Source organism: Anas platyrhynchos, chromosome 11 (assembly GCF_047663525.1).
Source record: "Anas platyrhynchos isolate ZD024472 breed Pekin duck chromosome 11, IASCAAS_PekinDuck_T2T, whole genome shotgun sequence".
Taxonomy (NCBI): Eukaryota; Metazoa; Chordata; class Aves; order Anseriformes; family Anatidae; genus Anas; species Anas platyrhynchos.
The window spans coordinates 10,679,305-10,704,661 of record NC_092597.1 but is presented as its reverse complement, the minus strand read 5'-3'; the positions used below and the strand labels follow the sequence as shown (position 1 = coordinate 10,704,661).

Sequence of the window (25,357 nt, the reverse complement as noted above, 5' to 3'; positions counted from 1 at the left end):
TCAGTACTTTTAGGGACAGCAAATCAGCATCCACCACCAGCCTAAAAAGGAACCCCAAAAGAGCTGTCTGAGAGCAAAACAGCAGAAGGCTATGCAAGTTAGGCCTTTCAACATCTTGAAAAATGACAAAGAACTGTTACAGATGCCATTGCTACTAACTTTGGTTTTATGTTTCTCACTACAATGACGAGGAACTCCCTGTGAGTTCCTGAAGATTTATGCTCTTCTTGGGACAAAGCAAGCAAATTGCTTGAATTACCAAACTCAAATAGTAACTTGTGCAGTCAGAAAATGGATGGAAAACAGGTGTGAATTGGGAATATCCGGAGGTCTGTGATGGTGCAAGGAAAACATTTCAAAAAAAACAGATTTCTAAAATGTACTCACCATGGAGACACAGGAAAATCATGAGAAATACCATAAATGATTATTCTGATATCAATTTGAAGACAATATCACAGGACACTGTCTTTACTTGAGCAACATGTACTGCTTCCCTGTGTTTCCTTTCCCAGTATTGTTACCCTGTATCTATTACAGAAGTCAATGTATTGACCCTGTTTGTGCTGATAAATAAATTACACGTGGTTCCTCTCTGATGATTTGCATTGTAAAGGGCAACAAAGTCATACCACACTCCAGATATATACAGAGACAACAAAAACTTCAAGAATCAAAACTGACTTTCAGGCTAGAAGTCACTCCACATTATCTGTCTGGTTACATGCTACCCATTTAGCTCTACCAAAGGTTCCTTCCTTTCACAGTAGTAAAGGAAAAGCAGAATGGAATCCGTCTTCTGGATGAATTTACAGCTTAGTCATACAAATTGAAACCTTTATTCTATTCTATACCAATGATACAGAATACTCCACATACAGAATATTCTATCCTATACCGTATTCACTGCCAGTAGTCTGGCAAAACTGCCAGTTCAGTTCCCTCACCGCCTCTCAGCTGAGCTCAGGGAACCTTCTCACTTCCACAGGCAGTCGTAACTTGGAAAGATATGCCAAAGAGGCCATTCCGAATGTTCACTAGCCAGGGCAGGAAAAAAAATAATCCTAACTGCAAACCATTTCCCATCCCTTCCCTCAGGGGCTACTTCCAAAACCTACATGCGAATCTTAAACCAGTTCAGAGGGCAGAGTAACAAAACCCTCTTGTCTGCCCTTCCTGCCTGGGAAGCTGGAAGGGAAGGGAACACCCTTCTGATAAACTCAGACCCAGCTTCCCCTCTGGGCTCCCAGCTGACCCAGATCTGCAAGGCCATCAGCAGGAATGGTAACTCCTTACTCCCCACAACACCTGTACCTCGGCTGTGTTACCACACAAAGCACACGTAAGGCTATCAACTGTAAAGCCACTGGCTCAAATTCTGAGCAGGAAAACAAATGTGTAATACCTAGGATTTTTTGCATAATCGCTCAGGTATGTAGACACGGTATTCTTACAACCAAACCATTGTGGACAGAGGAGAAATACTAGAGCCAGTACTGTTCTTTACTGAAAACACAACTAGAGATGTTTCCTGTAAGGGAAAAAGGAAAAGCAAAAAAAAAAAAAAGCATTCTTGCACCACCACTGGAACTTAATATTGTCCTTTCTTATTATGAAAGGAATTCACACGGTCTAGCTATAGCTTTGAACAGAAACCTCATCCATATAAAATTAGGAAAAATGTGCAAAACAATCTAAGAACTTTTAACGTAGTAAAAGCTAGATCAAAGAGAGATTTTTCCAGGACAGAAAGAGCTTGTGAGGAAACAGTGATCACCCATGAAGCAGCTTAATTTGATTCAGTGTGTATAGATCATAGCAACACTTTGCACTTCTAACACAAGGATGAAATGGCATTTTGCACATTCTGACTAATCAGTTTAAAAACATTTCAAGACAACACAGGCATTTTATAAACCGGGATTTTTTTAAATATATTTTTAAAATTAAAAATATATAAATAAACTTCCCCAAGCTAAACAAGAAATCTTTAGAAGGTAATTCAGGAGATCTGCTTTTCAGGCCACTATTTCATACGGCCAGCATGCCACGCGAGTTAAGGTTCACCTGAAGAAAATAGGGGAGAAGTGAGAGAACTGCTTAATTACAAGATAAGATGAAAGAGCTCATTTATCCTCTTACATAGCCCTGAAGAAACTCCAGCATCATTACCATCTTAATTTATGGATGCATCTCAATATATGATCCAAAATAAAGCATGAATAACCAAATAAAAGTATTCCAAGCAAAAGACTCTGAAAACAACTCGAGTTCTTATAGCCAGAGCATAGAATTGTCTCTGGAATTTCAGGTTTAAATTACCAGTCTAGTACCATGCTATGAATTACTGCATTCACCTCCTGAAAAGAGGACAGACCTGTTACATCCCCAGTGATTGGATTTAGAAGCAGAGCAGATTAGTAATTATTCAAATAGGCACTTGTCATGAACTACAAACAGAAGCAGTTAATCTAACACCGACACACCTTCAGAAAAATCTGTTCTCACTGATTCACAGATGAACTATGACGCAATCCCAGCTGCTCTGCTCCCAATTCGTAATGACAGCATTAGGTATATTGCACAAAAAGTCTAGTACCTTGTTTCACTGCTACTTTTCCAATTCAGGATGGGTTTGAAGCTAGTCTTAGCCTCAGGACCAGGGAAGAACAAGCTCTTATAGATGATACTCTCTGCTATCATACCTCTAAGATTTATAATAATTTTGATTTGTCTATCTGGGGATATCAACTACAATAGACACTTGAGAAGAGCAGTACCCTACATAGGCATCAAAATAACTCATTTATCTTAACCTAGGATTTAAAGGACAAGAAGAGTATCAGTCCAAGAAAGAGTTAAAGAAGGTTAGCTAAGCATATGAAATTGGCAAAGGGTATTAATTTTTACTGTGTGGCTTTGTCCAACAGTTTCACTTGAGATTCTTTTCCTCAGAAAATCAGAACACACGTGCCATTCCTCCTCTAGAAGCATCAACAACTAGAGTTTTTGGCACAGCTGAGTGATTTCTGAAAGCCTTCCCATTTATCCTTCACAACTTCTACAATATCATATTGATGTGGTTTGATCTGGACGTTCCTGATAGCATTTATGGATCTCTTTGAAGCAGAGCATATCTTGCTGATTACATTTGAAAAACGTCTTGCAATTTCTCCAAGAAGCACAATTACATTTTAATCCATCCATTTGTTTACTGGAGTTTCACCCTGAAACTTGGGTTACCAGATGAAAACTTTCGTATCAAAACAGGATAAAGCTGGAGGAAAGCCCTATGCAATTATTTTTCAAAACAAGAAATGCAGAGCAAGAAACTGCATGACTATTAAAGGACATGCATGCTTGATCTGTAGATACAAAATTTCTAAAAATGAGAGGATAGGAGAAATAGGAGAAATCTTTAAAGTTTGCGAAAAAAATCAGCTGTCTAAAGCCTCCCCTTATTCAGCCCTTTCTAACAGCTAGTCTTTCAAATTGATAAATCTTCAAACTTTGACAACTTGCATGTTAAGAGACATTCCTGTGCTTTTCATCACACTGCACCAATTGCTATGTAGCAAAATGCAGCATGTTTGGCAGGACTGTGGGAAAGAGTGTAATTTTACTGAGGCGTTTGGACATACTTCAGATATGGCATTCTATAAAGCTCAAAGTTGTTTTGGAAATGGGAGAAAAAAAGAATTCACCTCTTTGTGCAACTGTTTGTCCTCCAAGTAGATATCTGATAGGGAAAGGCTGTTCAAACAGTGGCCACAAGAAATAAAGTCCAGGTTTTCTGGTACTGCAGACCAGTTCTCTGGTTCCACCTATCTCTTGTTAAACAGGTACAGGCTTTTAGTGTGCTGGCTTATACTTAGGGAGCCACTCATACAGTAAAGGAAAGTAAAAGCTTGATAGGATTTGATTTCAAGGCTCCCCCAAAACAAACACTTTGTAAAGAACAAGACCCAGGGTAGAATGCTATTTAGTACTGACTCAGGAATATTTTTTCTTTCTTCTAGTCACATTCCAAGATAATTGAAGACATCCCAAGCTAGACGGAACAATGCAAACTAAAGAAACCTTATCAGTCCAAATCAACGTTTGGAGAGTCCATTAACAATGGTTATAGGAAATGTTTTTCTACGACTTCTACATAATAATTTTTATCCTCAATGCCCACCATTGATAGACACCCTAAAGCACTAAAACAGTTTAAATTAGCACATCAGAAGCAGGCCGAGTTCCAGACCACTGTATTACCTAATAGCCCTAATATCACAGAGAGAACACCATCGTTACAGTATCAATGTTTTCTTTTTTGCAATTCTAAAATTGACATTTTGAATTTGCTAGTGCATACATTTATAATCACAGTACTGATGTGGTGTTACCACCATGACTGTTAATCCAAACAAAACTGTGAAGCATATAATCTGATTTAAATTTTCTCCATACAGTTAAACTACATCTCCCTATCTCTTCCTTACAACAGGCACGTTCCAGTGCATATTGAAATCTGCAGGAGTCTTTATAGTGGCTTGTAAGGTTTCTTCAGCATTTTGAAGCTTCTCAGGACACCTGTATTAGGCATATTTTAACAGAAACAGAATCTGAGATTAAGCTTCATAGCTCAATTTAAATTCTTAAAAAACTCAGTGATAAGAATTGGGCTATTTGTTTGGGGTCAGTTTGGGTAAGAGCACGTTTGCCAAGGGAGAAAAGAGATCAGAAGATTGCTTGTGCTTGGTTGAGATTGAGGGTTAGTTTAGATGCAGTCCTAGTTTCAGCACTTTCCTACTCCCTCCTCAAAAATGTAAACAAATATATCAAAGCCAGGGTGGCACTTTTGAAAAATTCACATTTTAAATATAATACTGGTGGTGCTTCAACTGAATGATAGAATGAAAACACCATTTCTACCTGAAAAAAATGCCAGTGCAAGCTGCTGCTCTGAATCCAAACCAGACACTTTATTTGGCATGAAATCACTAATGCATGTAATTCTTTCAATTGCATAAAAATGCATTTTATTTGGAGTATGACAGTATGGTGAATCACATTGTTTTAATGGTATGATTTCCTTAACGGGAAGAAGGCATTTGATCAGTACAGGAACCACTCTCCATTACTGACCCTTGCTGAATGCGAAGGGCACGTCTCAGATCTAGTACACACTGTGTGTTTAGCAACGTGTGTTTAGCAACACACATTGCTAAAATGCTGTGAGGCGAACAGTACTGCATTTTCCTCCATTAAAGTTCCCGTCTTCTTACAGACTTGATATGGTCACAAAGGAACATAATGAGTACAAAAGGTGTCTCAGGTTTTTCTCTTCTAGGTTTTCTCTTTCAGAGAAACTCTGTATATTTTGCCTTCTGAAAACCACTCCTTTTTCTTGTGTAACTACTGTGTAATAATTAATTAGACATCTGCCTCTGGAAGGACTCAGCAAAATGCATTAAACCATTCCTTCCTCAACTAGAGCAACACTTATTAAGAGGGTGGAGAACCAGTAGCCATCACCAGCCTGTTACAGCTTGTTAGATGCTGGTCCAGAGGCGACAATCAAAGAGCCACCAGTTCCCTTCTGCGACAATTTCTGTCACGGGACAAACCCTGGCCTGCTCCCTCCTGAAGCGGGCTTGTGTCCTGGAGGTCCTGGGACAGCACGGGTCAGCGGCCCTCCGGCAGCTGGGGCAAGTATGCAAGGAATTGCTCTGAGCTACAAGTAACAGAACAAATTGCAGCAGATGGAAGAAGAAGGAAAAAAAAAAAAAAACAAAAAATACACTAAACCTCCAACAGCAGAACTTGTGGCAGAAAAGCGCACCAAGCCTCCCATTCTTGAGTGGCACGCTAGGCAGCAATAAACAGCTCAGACAGGCTCCTTTTTTCCTCACCTTCTCTATTCTGCCACTTCGGTGCCTTCTGTGCTCCTTCCTCAAGGGCTTTTCCTCAGGGGCTTGCTCTTGCCCTACGCCGAACACCAGCTGACCGGAGGCCAGCAGCCCCCTCCGGTGCCGCCCCGAGCGGTGAGGGGCAGCACCGCCGGCCCGGGCCCCCAGCGCCTGCTGCTAACGGCGGCCGCAGGAGGCGGGAGCGGCGCGGCCGGGCCCTGAGCTGCGGGAGAGCGTCGACGCAGGGGGCGGCCACCATGTCGCGGTCCCCCTGCTGGCAGCCACACTGAGGGCAACGAAGGCGGGGGGACAAGCAGCTGGTGGGGGCCAGGCAACTGGGGGCCCCTCCGGATGAGCCTTCTTTGTGCTGTCGTTGTTTCTGCCCGTCCCCTGAAAAGGGCGGGAAAAGCTCTGGGTCTGTCAAGCAAGGTACAAAAGACTGTAGAAAAGCGTGGCCTGACAAAATTTTTAGCTCAGTAAAGAGATAAAAAGTATGTGAGGTGCTAGTCCCGCTTTAATTAAAGCTAGAAAAGGGAAGAGGCCAACAACTGCATCCAAATTTACTTCCCCACATCAGCAGGAAAAATGGTGCATTTGACTGAGGAAGCAGTGGAGGGGAGGGCCGGGGAACCCCACTGCGCTGTCTCTTGCCCCACACTACTGGAGGCAGCCCTGTGTGTACGTGCACACCTCAGACTCCACGAACTGAGCAAACACCACGGCATTTAGTTGCCTGCCTGCATTGTGGAGTACGGAACATTTATACCGAAAAATCTGAGTGCCAAAACCTGTATGTAAGAGGGCCATGAAAGCGCCGTTTTGCTCAAAAACATGTGGGTTATATTATATGGGAATGGCCACAAAAAGCTTTCTAATGTGTACAGATAAAGCAAACTACTGCACTGTTGTAAACATCTGATATCATCAATCAGCAGCACAGGGAGATTATGAAGCCTCAAAGGCTTTGACTGCACTCCAGAGAGACCCTCACCACAGTGGTTTGAAGCATTACTGGTCCCATGCAATCACCGTGCCTCCAAGCGAGAGCTGGCATCCCTCACAGCACAGAGAATAGAAGAGACATGTTCCTGCACTTCAGCTGCTGCAATATGTAGTCCATCTTAAGACAAAAACAAAAGTTGATGGAGCAAAGATACCAACCAGTGCAGGGGAAGGGCTCAAGCACAGACTCTGCCATGAGGCCAGTAAGCTTTGGCAGACGGGCAGAGTGGGCAGCAAGAACCATTATGGCTTAAGTGGCTTTACTGAAGTGCATCCTTACCTTGCTTTAGTGAGACGAGTCGGTGCTTGTCTGTCAAAGCCCCTAGCTGGGTAAAATACACCAGGCGTTGCAAGGAGCAAAGCCCAGAACCAAGCTCATCTGGAACCACTTCTGAGATGCTTTCCTGGGGAAATAACAGCTGAGGTAAGATTTTGAATACCAGCCATAAAAATCCAACAATTTGTTCTGTATAAATTTGAGATGGTGGCTATCGTCCAGTTTTTGTCCCTTTCTTTACATTGGAGTAACTTATTTGACTGTAGCTGTTTTCTGATTGACAAGATAAACAGACTTCAAGGTTCCTGAACTTGCAGAGAGTTTTTGAAGTCACATGGCACCTCAAAGTGTTGTACTTAAATCACCTGCTCGTATCAGAGCAGTATGATGGCCCATGAGCTCCTGAGTGGAGACACCTATGCAGCCATGCACCTTGTTTGCCTGTACAGTTTCAGTAGTCACAGCAAGAGCAGTGTGGGAGGGAGTTGTGTCTAATGGCATACCTCAAACTGTCCCTCTCTTGTGCGGAGGAGCTGGAAGACAGCACAGTGCAGAAGAGAAAGGTAAGTTACATTACAATGTTCTTAGGGAGCTATTTCTAGAGAAGTACCAAGCTTACTATTATGCTAGCAGTCAGGAGTGGAGTTTAAACTGCAGGTTATTTTCACCTGATTGGCTAGTTTAGGAAGAACAGCAACTGCTTATCAGAGTTGTTAGAAAAGTCAGTGAAATTACATCCAGTATTATCTGTTGCCCATAGTGCAAATCTGAGTAAGGACTTGTCTAATGTCTGGACCGATAAAAAATGATTTTGTATAGTATAATATGGATACTAAAAACAGTATCTCTGCAAGAAGAATGTGCTTTCTGGTATCCGTAGAATTACAGAATATATAGCCTTCTACAAATATAGGGTAGGGTAGAGTTTTAACACCAAAATACAATAATTTTTTGTTCATTATTAAGTACAATGTTATGAACAGTTGTGCCTAAAACATCCCCCCCACACCTGACCTGACCTCTGTAAGAGAGGTAGTATGACTTAGGGTGTCTTCAAGAAAAATTGTTAGAGTATCATATGAAAACAATACACTCACAGGTTTCTTAAGCAAGGTGGGCAAATAACTAGGTAAGTGCCCATCAGCCTTCCATCCAGCCTTCACCAGCCTCTCTTTTAGCAGCCTCAAAAGCAGCACCACAATAGTATGTTCAAGTCCCTTGCTTCATACAAACCATGCAGTCCAGTGGTACGTGTACTTCTTCACTGTCACCACAGTATTGGTGCTCAGAGCCTCTGTCCCAAAGTTTCCATGGGGAGACAGGTGAGCTCAGATGTTAATACCCATTGCATCGCCTTCTGTCTTACAGAAGCCTTAGGGCCAGATTCAGTGAGACACTGAACAACCTCTGGAAGGATGACACCCTATGTAGACAAGAGAGATAACAGACCAGGTGCCAGCAGATGGCACCCAAGAATGTGAGCAGCACTCCTGAGCTCAGAGGAGCTGCAGTGCCCCTGGTTGTGTGAGGCTCTGCCAAGTAAGTACTTGCTTGCAGGCTCCACACGTCCAATATGTTCCTAGACTGAACTCAAGCAGAGTAATAAATAGCACTTTCAGTGTTTCTCATCTTCAGTCAGGGCTTTAATTCCCCTCTCCAGTTTGGGAGGTCTTTGCATGTGTGCTGCATGTGACCAAGGCACTCTTTCTGGATTTAAGGCTTTTTTTTTTTTTTTTTTTTTCCTGCATTATAGATAAACTGAGCTGATTCTTCTTCTTTTTTTTTTTTTTCTCCACGTTTTAGAATATCTAGCTCACTACTCTTTACTGAGATCACTGTAGAAATTTATTTCTGCTAGTTGTATGAAATAAGTTAATCACCTTTTTTGTTAAATTTTAATTAATGACACTAAACAGGTTTTGTCTGATAGAATTTTACTGTTGGAATCTAGGAAGTGTTTGGAAAGAAAAATCAGGCTCTGCCTGTTTATGCCACTGATCTCCAACCCCCTCAGGTCTACAAGCTAACCTGCCTACTTGCAGGAGGTCATGACTTGAGTTGATGCGGCTGATAAAGTTACAACTTAGAAGGGAGATGTTAACTAAGGAAGGGAGTCTTGTTACTTGAATTAATGAAGTTAGCCCCTCAGTTTGCTGACAAGAACTTTCTTCTATGATTTATACCTAGACTAGGGAATTTGAGAGTTTTTTTTTCCTCCCTTTTTACACCGTAATAAGGGTGAATATATCCAGCATTCTTACACTCTAGAGTTTTCAGAGTGCCTGAGTCATACTTTTGCATGTGTTTCTTTGGTCTAATATGGGTAGGTAAAAAAGAAGTCTGTCAATGCCAAAAGCTTTTTCCAGAACTCTCCCTGTAAGGCTTCAGACTGAATATTAAAGTCTGGGCTACAGTCCAGCACATTGAATCCACAGAGGTTTTATAAGCTAAATAGAAGAATTAAAAAACATTTCTGCAGTTTCAAGTCAATCCAAAGCACTCTGGGACTGAACGTGGCATGGATCTGAAGCTCTTTGAAAGGGTCATATGCAATTTCCAGTATAAATATAGCTGTACAGTGGTTAAAATCTTAGCATTTAAATTTTATCTGCTGAAAGCTTGGTATACAAGTTAAAATGACAGGATTTTTCTTTTGGTCTCAAAAAATGGTTTAAATTGGTAAAGCCATTTCAAAATAAGTTTGTGGTTTATATTGTGGTGGTTTTGTTTGTTTGCTGTTGTTTAATAACCCATGAAAATAGGGCTTAATTAGAAAGCTGACATTTGCGTACTGATCTGTTCCTCCCTGAGAAAGGCAAAGAAGCGACCTAGCCACACACACATGCAAGCAGCAGTTCTGGCTTCCAGCCCACTGAGAGATGAGCCTGCAGAAAAAACTCATTGTCAGTTTCCTGAGATTTCATGAGCCAGTCGCAAATGTCTTGATTATTTGGATTTAGTTACCACAGCTCCAGTTGAGATACACTTGTGGATGGCTTTTCATCCAAACTGTGCAGCCATCCTGATCGAGGGAAGAGTTGGTTAAAAAAAGGGGACTGAACTGGTTAAAAGAAAATAAAAAATACTTAGTTGAGAAGGACACATTTCTGTTTATACCTAGGGCAACAGGTAAGACAGAAGCCTGGAATCATGCTTTGAGATTCAGCTCCAAATCCAGCTGTTTGTTTAATGTTCTGACTTCGAGCAAGACCTTGTATACTGAGTTTTCTTTCCCCCATCTCAGTTTTGGCTGATAGTTCTAGTTGGATTTACTACGGCTCTTCTCTAAACATTTGTTAGTGTGGTAGACCTGCTTGCATTCTGGTCCTTGCTATGTGGCTCCAAGGTACCTTGCAGTGAGATTTAAAGTTTAAAATAGTTTCTGTACTGAAGACCTGACCCATCTTGCAGACAGCTCATCACCGTGAAGCCTGTAGGACCACTGGAATGCTAACAACTTCAGTTCAACAGTGCAGAGAAACAGTGCAGAGACACTGCCAAAGCTGGTCGGGCTCTCAGACTACTGTCCCTTGCTCTTACTCCACATGGGAGCAAATGACACTGCAAGGGGAAACCTGAACAGTATTAGAAGGGACTACAGAGCTCTGGGGGGGAGGGATAGTCAAGGGCATGGGGGCCCAAGCAGTGTTCTCAGTTCTGCCAGTGAAATGAAAGGATACGAGGAAGAGAGCACTTGGCTGCAGAACTAGTGTTGGCAACAGAGTTTTGGGTTCTGTGACCATGGGACCCTGTTTGAGAATCAGCATCTGCTTGGGAAAGGCAGGATTCATCTCACTAAATTGCGCAAAGACAGCTTTGCTAGGAGGGTGGCTGAGCAGACATCAGAGGTGTTGGAGTGAAATACAGCCAGCACAACTGGAGATACCAATGGGGCCAATTAAGAGGCATGAAAAATAAAACTGAAGCAATAGGAAGCAAGCAGAGAGGGGTGGATGAAACAGGAGAAACAAAAAGCAAGCAGAGAGGACTAGATGCTGCTCCTAGAAGGGTGACCATTTCTCAGCATGTGCAACAACCACAAAGTAATTCATAGAATCATAGAATCATAGAATATCCTGAGTTGGAAGGGACCCTTAAGGATCATCAAGTCCAACTCTTGACACCGCACAGGTCTACCCAAAAGTTCAGACCATGTGACTAAGTGCACAGTCCAATCTCTTCTTAAATTCAGACAGGCTCGGTGCAGTGACCACTTCCCTGGGGAGCCTGTTCCAGTGTGCAACCACCCTCTCTGTGAAGAACCCCCTCCTGATGTCAAGCCTAAATTTCCCCTGCCTCAGCTTAACCCCGTTCCCGCGGGTCCTGTCACTGGTGTTAATGGAGAAAAGGTCTCCTGCCTCTCGACACCCCCTTACAAGGAAGTTGTAGACTGCGATGAGGTCTCCCCTCAGCCTCCTCTTCTCCAGGCTGAACAGGCCCAGTGCCCTCAGCCGTTCCTCGTACGTCTTCCCCTCCAGACCTTTCACCATCTTCGTAGCCCTCCTCTGGGCACTCTCCAACAGTTTCATGTCCTTTTTTTTCAGCAAGCACAAGCTTGCTGAAAAAGAGCAAAAGGTTAAATCATGGTGGATTTTGAAGAAGAGGAACAATACATAGAAATGGGATGCATGCTATACACTGCAGGAAAGGTGACCTGCGAAGTAACTGTATGCACATTTTTCCAAGTGCAAGTTCCTTGTATAGTCACTAATCACATGTAGACCATGGATTGATCTTTAAGCCTTTAGCCAAAATACCACATAAGGCAAACGGTGATTTGACTGGAACTTGTAGTGGAAAGGGGGGGAGTTCAATGCTTGATTCAGAATCTGGCTTGCACTGGTCTAAATTTGAAACTCATTGTTTCCTAAGGTAGAAGAAGAAATTGAAGTCTTCTGGGATGTTTGCACGAGGCAGACTTTTGCCCTTGCTTTTGTTTTATTTCCCTTCTTGTCAAAAGAAGCTTCAGTTAGAATGCCTTAACAAGAGGAAAGTCTTGATTCTGATCACACAAACCATTTCACACCAGGTTGACTTCACAGACTTCAGCTGAATTACTTCCAAATATGTTAGGGTAAATGTCTTCAGAATTAGGCCCAGGATACTCATGACATCACACTTCTTCAGGAATGATATGTGTTTTTTTTATGATTGGCACAGGCACATGGAGAACTTGGAGATCGCTCCCACTTCAAAATAATACAGCTGTGGTGGAGAAAGTTTACAAATAGCAGTAGCTCATTCCACCTGTGCCTTCTCCCCTCTCTGAGTGCTAAAATGTTGCCTGCCTATGTTAAAGCTGCTGTCAGCTGCATACATAATTCAATTTTCATAATTCATTTCAACACAAATGAAACAGCTACCACAAATGGCAATTCACAATCATCAAAGCAAGCAAATGACAAACATGCGTAAATAAGAGCACAGCATCGTTTGATGGAATTTAGTCTTAATGAGATAGCCAAGAGTCACACAGCCCGTCTCGCCTGTAGGATACCAGTGCAAGTGATAGGTCTTGGCAGACAGCTTCTGAAGAGAGGCAAAAGCATCATACTGAGCTCACAGCTGCAGTCAGTCCTGGCAGATACGATTTCATAGCCATACTTGGGATTTCTCACTGGGTTGAGGTTCCAGCTGCTCTCTCAAGCTGAATAAGGAAGTGTGAGTGAACACTGTCTCACGTTGCCCTTCTCATATTGGGAGTATTTGAAATCTCATCCTAGACAATGACAGGACAAGATAAAACTGTGGCAAAACAGTATCATGGAAATTTTCATTTTGAACCCTTCTCCTCTCTTCCTGCCTGAAATTACTTTTTTTGAAGGCATTTCTCCACAGTAGTCTGAGTGGAAAAGCTATAAATATCAAAGCATATTTCTTTCAGTGCTGCAGCTAGTTTCCAACTGAGCTAAACAGATTATATCTGGAGTTAAATAGGCATCCCCGAAACCTACTGTTGTGGAAAACTTCAGGTAAGGCAAGGCTGGTCTCTTGACATTAACCTCATTTATAAGTTTCATACCTCCCCATATTTCCTTTTTCAATATTAATGTCTCTTAAAAGCCAGTGAACATGCTCTTGTTCACGTAACTTGAGAGTAATGACAAATATTAACTTATCTAACATTCCATTTAGTGGGCTTTATTTTTAATATATCTCTTAATGTGGATTTTTTTTTTTTATTCTTTCTGAAGGTTCATCCAGTAGTCCTTTGACAGAGTTTAATCTTGGCACTCATTTTTTTCATGTAGTTAATCCATTTCATGAGTATTTTTATGAGAGCTTGAAGAAACACTGTTTCTACCCATTTCAATCCATAACAAAATATCAACTAGAAAAATCTGCTGGTCATGTCAAACTGCAGGGCAACAAAGCAAACAAAACACACAATTCTCTGCTGGCCATGTTCTTTAAATTTAGGGTTCCTCAGCATTGGAACTGGGAATCCTGCTACTGAGAACGGCTCCAGTTATCTGTGCTTGGGCTTGCTGCAGCTTGTATTTAAAAGAACAGGGGACAGTAGCAGGCTATAAATCCACAGTAATATTTAGGACAGACTATTTACTGATAATAGCTGCTTTCAGTGACATTGCGCTGACTCATGCTAGCTAGATGTCCAATCCAATAAATCCGAAGTGTGTCAGAGGGGAGCTCTTTATATACATACACCTATGCACTGATAGGCAGGTCCTATTGTAACTACATTAGGAAGAAATGTGTAGAAGTGACAAATTTGTAGGGCAAATCTTTTGTTACTAAAGATCATGGTTTGCCCTAAATACACTTTAAGGAGTTTTATTTCAGGTTTTCTCTATTTTTAGGGGGGACTGAATGCCTGTTTGTGGTTTGGCCACAGCTTCTGGGTTCATCTAAAAAGCTGCCCAGTCTGTGTGCCCCAAGGCCATCCAACAGTACAAACAGCAGCACAGTAAAAGAGGCTGACAGAGATCCACATTAAAACGACAATCCCGATCTGAATTAAAATGCTAATGAAGATACACAATACGTCCCCAGTGGCAGTGCATAACTTCAGTGGGTGAAGCAGTGCAGTACTGCTCTTCTGATAACAGTTTGCAGAGAAACCTTCAGCACTATTAGATGTAAACAATATTTGTATAAATCTTAAGTAACTTCTCTAAAGCACATGCAGCCTGACTTTTCCCTTGTGCTCAGATGCCATTTCAAGTTCATTTCTTCTTGGGCTTTAAATTACATTTAGATTTCTTGTGGCACCTGAAGCTTATAATACCACACCATAAATGTACTGTGCTTCCCATTGTCTTTACAGCTGAGGAACTGTTTCCTTTCCAGTCCTTTTTTTAATATATATACATATATATGAACAGTCTTTATGTTGTTAACTCGGTCAATCTCTATTTTCCACTGGCCTGTAATTTAGAAGGCAAAATAAAATATGCTAAGCTGATGCTAAAATACCATGACATACTTCACTGATTTACTAGGGAATAAACAAAGGACAGATCTTGCCTTTTATAGATGCAAGCTGCTCTGTGCCAGAATCGTATAATCTGCCTTTGCCAAAGTTTCATTACACACAACACAGCGTTTACAGGCCTTTAGAATCACAGCCTCAGTTAACTTCCCTAGAAAAAATAAATCTGTGTTTAAGTACCTCACCAGAAGACATTTTCCATCATGGGCAGACTGTCACAAAGGAATCAACAGCAAAAAAATATATTGCTCTTGAATGCAGATTCTCTGCCTCCTCCCAGGAGACAGCATGTATTAATATGTAGATAATTCTGATCTATCATAGCAAGTACCTTGCTTCATCAATGCCAAGGACAGTAAAATAAGTTCTAATGCCCAGTGCTGGCCGGAATATTTAAAAAAGAACAGTAAAATCCCAGATCTCAAAACAGCCTGAATACTGCAATAGTGAAGAGCCACAGCAGTCAGGAGTTGGAAGAGAGGGACCATCTGAAGTTGTTTACATTGTAAGCTCAGAGCTCCACAAACCCAACAGTTTCATCCTGTCATAATTCGTACTGAGCATCCTAATCTCATGGACTCAGGTAAACTCCACGCACCAGGATCCCTGGTATAGGTAGAATGTCATAAACCCTATTTTTATTATTGCAATAATTCCTGTGAATATTTTTAAAAGTGAAAAAAAGAACTGATTCAATCACCTTTTGGCTAAATATATGCACCAAAGAACAGACTCCTCCAGCTGTACATAGTCACTTGAATTTAATTTTTCTTTGCTCCATTTGGCAAACATTTCTTCTTAGTATCGCCATCCTGCTTCAGTTGCAGATGGAACTGAGGTTTCAGCTATCCAAGCTTCCCAAACACAACACAGGCATTGCCAAAACCTTCAGCTGGCAATGTTTTCCAGGACATGCAGAGAATTTTCAGGCAATCTGAGTAGCTTTTTTCTCAAGCGTCTCTTTCCCAGCTCCCCATATAGTCATTTAGTGGCTACCACCAGCTGCCTAAGAGTACTGAGGTTTGATGGTTCAAAAGGCAAACAGCAACAGTAAGCAAGATCTGGCAGACAGCAAGATGATGATGCACGTTTTGGAGCATTTCTTACTGACCACTGGAATGAGCTAGAGAACAGAGCTTTAATCAAAAGCCCCTAGGCTGGAGATATTTTAGAGCTGACTCAAGCAGCTTACCTGGCAACAGCCTTCCACAGATGCCTTATTAGTGCAAAATTTATGCTACTGCGCAGTGATTGTATCCACAAAATTATGTTGGTAACTATCAGTGTTGAATTTCTGATGCTGAGGCATGAGCACAACTTGTATGCCAGCTGCAGAGGTATTAATGAGACACAATATTTGGGTGTGTTACTTGAGCTACAAAAAGAGATTATGTAATTTACAGAACTCCAAGATATTCCTGAATCTGGATGAATTTAGTTCTCCAAACTACAGTTTTAAAATCTACAGGTCCTGTTACTTACAATGAAAATCCTGGCCACAGTGCTAGTAAAGTGGAACGACGAACTTTTAATGCATATTTAAGTTTTCACATCTGTGATTTAACCAAACTTTGTGCTCACTTGCTATAGGTATTTTACCCCCTGAGAAGTAGCCCACTGTCCATTGTTCACATCAATTCCAGTAAAGTTTAAGGATATTGGATTTACATGCAGAGTAGAAGCCAAACATTATAGCAACGGATGGTGGTACAGACTGGATGATTAGGGTAGCCCCAAGCTCTCTGGCCTATGGACGTGAAAGAGGAGCAAAGGTGTTCTTGCAGGTTATTTCTCAAAGGATAGCACTGCATTGCTGAGATCATGGTTTATATTTACATGTCTGTTTCTGAGATCAGACGTTGATATTTACCCAGGAATAGCCACTGACTTCTGACATTGGCAATTCAGTTTCAAGTCCCTGGACTGTAGGAATCAACCAGGAACTTACAGCAATGTCTCCCACATCTGAAATGAATGCCCTAAATGCAGTAATATTGACTGTATCATATAATTGTAACTTTGTGGTGTCAGGGAAGTCAAAATAGACACTAGCCACAAAGAAAGACTCAACCCAGCAGATGACAGCATATGAAAAGGAGCAGAGGGCAACTGGAAGGAAATGGTGATAAGTATAACTGTTATTAAGCAATGCCACAGCAAACCAGATGCTAGGGAGAAAAAACTCTGTAGCTTTCAAGGGTTTTCCAAATCCAAAGGCATCAGCTGTGCTAAGAGAGGGATTTTCAGTACATTTGTTCAGCGCAGGAGGGCCTGGGGTGTGAATGTTGTGCTGTACCATAGGCTTGCAAGGCCATGTTTTCTCTGTTTCTGAAACTGCTTCTGCCAGTCAAAGAACTGCCAGATTTGGCCAGTGGTCCTGTACTTTTCATCTGAATCCCAGTAATGACATGGGGGTTTGAGCTGATTTCATCTTTATATTTTCTAAAATCTGTTCTACATTCTCCTTTTCTCTTTCAAGAGCAAGTACTGAAGGACTGATTCAGTGGGTCAGATCACCAGGTGACATTAACTAGCATGACCTATATTAAATTAATTCTAATGAAGCCATTTCAGTTTACACTGGTTGAGTATCTGGCCCCAAACCCCAACCCCAGAATGGCCATTATTCCATTTTGGCACATTTGCTCATCTGGCCACTTGCATTCAAAATCAAACATTCCCAAACCAGATATTCGTAAGTCTTTTTTTTTTTTTTTTTTTTGGGGGGGGGGGGGGGAATATTTTCCTTGTGGTCCAGAATATTTTGTCTGAGAGTTAAATAGCAGGGAATCAGGTATGACACAGCTTGTTGGTTTTGGGCCACCTAGCTCCCCTAGTCCTAGCAGGAGGCAGGTATGCTTCAATGGAGGAGACATCTAGCAGATTAGGCAGCTGCTGTCCCCAGTAACCCCTGCAAAGCACTTGGCACCAGCGAGTGCCAGGCTGAGTGCATTACTGAGCTGTGGACGATAAGCATATCTCCAGTAGCAATTGCGGCTGTAACTTACCCAGCACATTCCCCGACCAATTAACATTTTAACTGCACACACGCTGTCTAAAGGATATAGGGAATTTGACAAGGGATTAGACTAGATAACTTGGCTTTATTTTTATCGTGATCCTACCAGCGTTCTATCTTGTTTCTATAAAGATATTCTTAACAGCATTACTGGTAGGGAACAAGCTTCACTTTGTTACTACTGCTTCCAGGTTAAGTTTTAGTTTTTAAATCCTGGCAAGTACAAATAGGGACGCTCCCAAATAATACTAAAGCAGCAGACTATTCCCTCTTTCTTACTAACCTGGTAAACATCTAGCATGCTGTAGAAATGCTTCCAGTATCGTTGCCTGAGTAGAATGGCTCTGGCATGGGATGTCCTTTACAATCCTGTTTATCTGCAACTATCTGTAGAGATAAAACATGGGTACAAATTAAAGACTGCTTTGAAGTCCTTCAGAACACATGGACAAACATATTAAACAAAAAGGCAATCAGTCGACTGTCCAGCGTGGTCAATGGGACTCCTCTTTTCCAGGAGAACTGGTTGCTGTCATTCTAAGTTAGAGTAATATTGACGCCTCTGCAAAGCTCTCTAGGAATGAAGTTAGCATAAGATCAAAACACTCCTCAAGTCTTCAGTACATTTAATCTTGCCATCTATCTCTCTGAGGTTTGTGTGCAATTACTCCATTTTACAAATGGGGTCAGAAGTGTAGAGGACAAAACTTGTGACTAAGATCATACAGGAAGTCAGTGGGAGGATGAGGTATCAAACAGGCCAACAGCCTCACCTTTGAGAGACACCATCTCCAGCATGGCACTGGAGGCTAGCCTTTGTCACTGCACTGGACTCAGAGGAGACAAGGAGTGCTCCAGCTGACAGTGCCACAGCCTTCATTGTTTTGTTTCTGAATTCTCTCCAGTGCTGTATGAATGCATCTGCATGTATACATACATGGTGGGGATGAAGGGAATTGCCTGGGAGGGCTTACAGCTTTGACCAGCTTGTGTATGGTTGTCCTGGTTTCAGTTAGCACAGAATTAATTTTCTTCCTAGTAGCTGGTGGAATGCTGTGTTTTGGCTTAGGATGAGAAGAGTGCTGATAACACCCCGATGCTTTAATTGTTGCAGAGCAGTGCTTATACTAAGCCAAGGACATCTCAGCCTTTTGCTCTGTCCTGCCAACGGGCAGGCTGGGGGTGCAGTAAGAGCTGGGAGGGGACAGACCCAGGACAGGTGACCCAAACTAGCCAAAGGGGTATTCCATACCATCTGACGTCATGCTAAACAATATATAGGGGTGGCTAGCTGGGGGGAGGGGGCCGGACTGCTCGGGGTTAGGCTGGGCATCGGTCAGCGAGTGGTGAGCAATTGCGTTGTGCATCACTTGTTTGTACATACTATTACTTTCGTATTATCACCATTGTATCATTATTATTATTATTGTTATTATTATTTTGTTATTATTATTTTCCTGTCTTATTAAACTGTCTTTATCTCAACTCACGGGCTTCACTCTCCATTTCTCTCCCCCGTCCCAGAGAGGGAGGGGGGAGGGTGAGCGAACGGCTGCGTGGTGTTTAGCTGCCGGCCGGGTTAAACCACGACAATGGTACTGTGACAAGATGTTAGTTTAGAAGAGTGAGGTTCTGCTCTGGAAAACCTAAAGAATACAGCTCCTTGCCCTTCCATGAGAGGCTCTGAAAGTCCTTGGAACGAACAATCTTGGTGGACATCCAACAGGCTGTAAGGTATTTCTTGACTAAAAATAATAGCTGATGCTTTTTCAATGCTTTTGATTCCAACACTTCACACGCTTGAACTGCTGTACTAGAAGTCATAACATTACCCACTGCTGACATGCTGACACTTGAAGAGCTCCAAGCAGAGCAGCACACCATGCTGCTGTTGCTGAAGGAAGGAAAAGTGGTGAGAATTAAGAACATGGTTATTCAGCTTGGAATTTTACCAGAATACAGAAAACAATATGCAGCTTCTTAGCAAAAATAAACAAACAACAACAAAATTAGATCTTCAGTTATAAAACATAGAAAGAATGAAAAAAAATAACATAAGCTTTTTACGCTTCAAGGCAAGGACTGTGAATTTTCTTTGAACGCCACAGCTATTATCAAGACTCATACCAAGTTTGTAGTTGTACTTTCAGAAGTGCTGAGCTACAACACCTCTGGGCCAAGATACAGCTTATCCCTCAGTCAGAGGGACTACCTCTTTGTTACTGCTGAAGTAAGAACGATCCCCATGTCATATGTATGACAGGCACTCTGCCTCTGCCCTCCTCCCCTTCAAAGCCTGCAGGCACGTCCATGTCCCTCAGCACAGCTGAGTGGAGCCAGGGAGCAAGTATACCCTGGAGTGTCGGTGTCAGAGTGGGCAACACAGGGCAAACCAGGCTGCTCACAGCTCTGACACCCACTCTGCTTTCTGTCTGGGGACTGGGTGTTTGAAATCAAAGACTTCCGCACTGTCCAGCATGTCACTGGACATTGCCCAACTCTGCTGACATTTCTATATAAAGAGCCGTAACCTGGTTTCAGATTATCTGCATCTATCCGTGTAAATAATGAGGCGGGTTTAAAGTTGTTTCATTGAAGTGGCAGGTTAAAACTCACAGATGGCCACAGAGCTGCGCTTTGCTATGAGATGACAGGACAGCATGCATCACCTTTTCTCTGGTGAAGAATCCCTCTTTCTATGGTCAGCCTTTTCCCTGCCCAAGAGGCCTCTGTATGTTTTTTGGTTTATTTAAAGGAAATCAAACCAACAAAGTGGCACCCTCCCCACCATTAGACTGTTGGAGTTGGATTCTGAATTTCCTGCCTTCTTTATTGAGCACTTTAGGTTCACAATATGATGTTTTGTTTTGTAGCACATACACTAATTTTCTCAGGGACTTAGTGATCCCAGTTGTTTGCTAAAGATGTTTACTTAGAACCATCAAACGTGATGGTTCAAAACTGCTACTCCAAACAAGCTGCTCTTGATGTGTGACTCCCTGTTTCTCTTGCATAACAAAGTTTCTCTAGGAGATCAGTCTACATGTAAACACCCTGATTGATGGAAGAAAATTGCAAATCTTAGATAGTTTAGCTACAGAAACTGCAAGTATCTCCTGACTTGGATCATTCAGATTACTATGCAACACTGTCATTTGGAGCAGCCCCTAAAAATGTTACGTATGCAAACAAATACAAGTTCAAAGCTGAAAATTGAGAAAACAAAGTTATTTCTTGGGTGGGGGAGAAGTACACAGGAACTCTCTTATATTGTACTGAAAGTCTTTTTTTTTTTTTTTTCCTTTCTCTCATTTAAACAGTCAGCATCTCTTTAAAGTTCTGTGACAGCTTTGATGACAGAAAGCAGATCTCTCTAATGCACATCTAGCAGCAGTGCCAGGAATGCCAGCAGATGCAAAAGCCTTTTCTACAACTAGACAAGGACTGTGGAGAGAAGTGGCCAAATATGGTGCTGCTTCAGCATCCCAAAATGCCTTGAGAGTTACATGTGCCTGAATAGCAGTAAATTCACTTCACCATGCTCAAAACCTGGATTATTACAGAGAGCATTTCGTGCTGCATTTTTACCATTAAAACTACAAATTGGTGTACCCTCCCCCATCCCTTCATCCTTTTTTAAAAAGTGAAGATAGTGGCTCAGAAAGCCCCAGTGTGATAGCTAGAGGTGGTGCCGTCTGCACTACAGCAACTGAGCTCCTGCCAGGGGCTTGGTCTGTTGGCACAGCTTTTGGAAAGGTTTCACAGCTTTCACAGAGTAACCTGGTGCTGCAAGAGGACAGTTGCTGGCTTCCAACTTTGCAGTTTAATGCTATTTGAACAGTCAGTGCTTCAATGTGGACACTGCAGATAAGTTAGACTAAGGACAGAAGAGGTGTATTGTGTGGGATTGCCACCCAGACCATTCTGATAAAGAAGGAAGGGGTTAACAGTATCATTTCTGTGCACAAAATGGATCTCTGCCTGCATTATCACAACAATTTTTACCTCAAAGAAGAGTCACTCCTGATAAGAAAGAACGCGTAGACTTAGCATTGCTTCCTCCATTTATACAGCTGGATTTCTCACAGAAACATCATCCAGAGGTACCCAAATAAGTCCTAAATGGGACACTGGACACCAGATGTAGTTATACAATAAGTAAAATGCTTCTGAGGAAGACCTTCCTTTCTCTTTGCTGTGGTTAATGCTGCAGGTTACCACAACTGAGAAACTTCCCCTCATTTGTTTCCTCCGCGTGATAAGAGCAATTGATTCTAAGCTGAGCAGCAGGAAAACCATAACACTTTTATTTTAATTTGGAGGATGGGAAAAGGGAAGAAGCTATCTATTGTTTCATTTCCTGGATCTCATGCCTCTGTGTAATACTGTTCTGAATAGATTTTATTTAAGATAAACAGAGCTGTCTGCAACAACTGGAAAACTAAATGAGGAGAAATTATTATATTGACCATTCCTACAGTGCAGTTCAGTGTTTTGTGCCAAACTATTTCAGAGTGATGCTGGACATGAAGACCTACAAAACTAGAAAACAGAAGTCTTTGAAATAGTGCAAAGCTTTATAGCCAGTTCATGAAACAGGTGATTTCTCCCAAGCCCTCTTACCTTAGAGTCCTAAAGAAAAATGCCTTTTTTTTAATTCTTTTTTTTCCCCCCTTAAACAGGTTATAGGAAAAGTTCTCCACAGGTAGATGACAAACTTCCACATGCCTAATGTGTGCTACATGTATAGCATGTGAAGGAAGCATCACTGTTGTGCTTCTGTGAATTTTACAGGTGTGGGTATAACAAGGAAGGGAGAGGAATGGTACACAGCTGTGTTGCTGAGCAGTATTGACAAGCACTATGCTGGGCCATTCCAAGGTAAGGTTTAAAGAAGGCAAAGTTCATTAGTTGATCTACTTCACCCAAATATCTTTAGAGGATGTAGAAGTTAAAATATAATCGAGCAAGAGCCAAAAATAGCATTGACATTTATCCCATGTTTCAAATGCTTATGTAATCATTTTTATTTAAAAACAGTTCAAAAGTGATGCCAAATTTACTCTTTGTCCTAAATGCATCTTTCTACTGAGAAAAATGAGCGCCATTGTCTATACTCAGTAAGAAAACAGATAAAATTGCCAAGAGCCATGTAGCTTGAAGGTAAAAATTGAGCTCTCAGGTTTGAGGGCTGTAGGTTATTAATGGAAGTTTTGCACAATTTCATTGTGCAAGAACAATTTTGGCTTAGCACTAGTGACAAGTAGTGGGGCAAGCTTGAGGCAGAGGCATGAATTCCACCCAACTCTTCATTCTTTTGTTCCCCAACATTTGTTGAATTCTTCCCACTTTCCATGATTTAAGAGCTCTTGCAGATGTTTTAGATTTCTTCTAATCACATTTAAGCACTACTTACATTGTTTTTTTAAACAACATGCAATATATAATTTTTTTTTATTAAGCTCCAGTTTTCCAAAGCCTATGTTGCCCTGCACTTTTTTGTTCTCATATGTTACACATTATAAAGTGGGCTTGTTAGCCAGAAATTATTCCACAAGTATTTTCAAGTTTTGCCCATTCTGTATCTGTACACATTTCTATCTATCATAGCACTGGGGCACTATATGGAATTGTGGTCACTAGTATATTTGACATTTCACACTTGGCCTGGAAAAAAGCAAAACTGTGATACAGTTTGACATTGCTTGCTGAAAAAGCAATGAACAGTAATCATACTGCAGGTGACAGAGCACAAGCAGCAGCTCTTCTAGCACAAGACCAGCTCACATTGCAAGACCAGAATGGGAGAAGTCAGAATCATTCCTCGGAAAAAAGGAATAGTCTTTCTGCTTTCTACAGCATATCTGCACAGCATCTGTGGCTGGGAGTCAGCTATGTGAGAGCATTGTTTGCCTTTGCTCTCTATCCCTATCCAGGATGAAGTCCTGGACTGTGTGCTCTGTTGAAACCCAAACCCTGCCTGGAAGATTCTGCAGGTTTCAGACCACCTTGCTGCCCACAGAGAGGTGCTAACAAGTCAGAACAGCTCTGATAGGAAGCAGGAACCTGGAGCAACATGAATGCATCTAATTGGGCTTGTGAAGCTGAGTTGGACTGGGAGAAAAATCCTCTGGGAATCTATTATATGGGGAGGTTTTTCACTTTCTTCCTTCTTTGTACTCTTCAGTCTTTCAATTCCTTTCAAGCAAAGTAAGTTGTCTCAAGTACCAGTATACCAGAAGCATGGTTAGGACTGATCGAGTTTGCATTTGCTTTTCTCTTGTGTTCAGTCCACAGGCAAGGAACAAACAGGAAACAAAACAAAACAAAACAAATAAACAAAAAAAAAGAGCAAGCTTCACCCAAAATAGCTTCCTGAAACAATCACTTGCTCAACAGTTCACCTCTCTCCTGTGGGCAAAGAGAGTGTCAACAGATCAATGTGGGCAGGAAAGGCTTTCAAGTAAAACATTTCCACAGTGATGAAATGCAAAAGACAACAGAAGTGGGTCATTCACTCAGGCACATACGAACTGTCAGCACTAGTAGGCATGGCTGAGTGGAAAGGGGCTCTGTAGAGGCGCTTAGGGCAAGCCTCCAAGTTCACAGTCAAATCATCACCAGAGTAAGTGGAAAGAGAGCCTGAGATAGCACAGTAAAACATATTTGGGTTTTTACACTGAGAGCACTTTTCAGACACCAGTAAGCTGGATACCAGTCCAAAATGTCCAGCATACAACTAAACAAAAACATCATCCGATGGATGAACAATTGGCTGACAGGCAGGGCTCAAAGGGTTGTGGTAAATGGGGCCACATCAGGCTGGTGGACGGTCACTAGTGGGGTCCCTCAAGGCTCCATTTTAGGGCCAGTCCTCTTCGATGTTTTTATAAATGATTTGGATGTAGGACTAGAAGGTGTTCTGAGCAAATTTTCCAACGACACCAAACTTGGAGGAGTTGTGGACCCAGCTGAGGGTGGAAAGGCCTTGCAGAGAGACCTGGACAGATTGGAGAGCTGGGCGATCACCAACCGCATGAAGATTAACAAAAGCAAGTGCCGGGTCCTGCACCTGGGACAGGGCAATCCTGGCTCTACGTACAGACTGGGTGACAAGATGCTGGAGAGCAGCCCCACAGAGAGAGAATGGGGGTTGTGGTTGACTGCAAGTTGAATATGAGCCAGCAGTGTGCCCTGGCAGCCAGGAGGGCCAACCTTATCCTGGGGTGCATCAAGCACGGCATTGTTAGTCAGCTGAGGGAGGTGACTGTCCCGCTCTGCTCCGTGCTGGTGCGGCCTCACCTCAAGCACCGTGTGCAGCTCTGGGCACCACAGTACAAGAAGGACATTAAACCGTTGGAGAGTGTCCCCAGGAGGGCGACGAAGATGATGAAGGGCCTAGAGGGGAAGACAAAGCCATTGAATTGTCCTTTACCATCTGTTAAACAATCCATAGAAAACAGATAGTTCTTTTCCTCAGAAGGAAGGAGTTATATACAGCACGTGCAGAGAACACACAGCATTTTCAAGGGAAGAGGCAGTCTGGTTTTGCGTGACAGTTAAGCCATACCTGCACTGCAATGTGGAGTTTGCATGTAGAGAGAGGCTGTGTATGAGAAGTTAGATTGACATATTCTGGAGGCAAATAGGGTCAAGAAAACCTTGACACCAATTCTTCTCCATGTAGGACAGGCACATACATTAAGAAA

The 25,357-nt window shown here is 42.1% G+C and overlaps 1 protein-coding gene across 6 annotated transcripts in view; it reads right to left on the bottom strand.

Moving 5' to 3' along the window:
• Window positions 1-25,357, bottom strand: part of TLN2 (talin 2) — a 223,329-nt gene that overhangs the window by 16,763 nt on the left and 181,209 nt on the right. For 5 of the 6 annotated variants that reach the window (XM_038184743.2, XM_038184744.2, XM_072043211.1 and 2 more), the window contains 2 exons: window positions 17,932-18,035; window positions 7,180-7,303 (listed from right to left, as the gene is read on the bottom strand). The gene's annotated coding sequence lies outside the window, so the exon portion shown is untranslated. The remainder of the gene's footprint in view (window positions 1-7,179; window positions 7,304-17,931; window positions 18,036-25,357) is intronic. The other variant, XM_027466633.3, reaches the window with a different exon arrangement.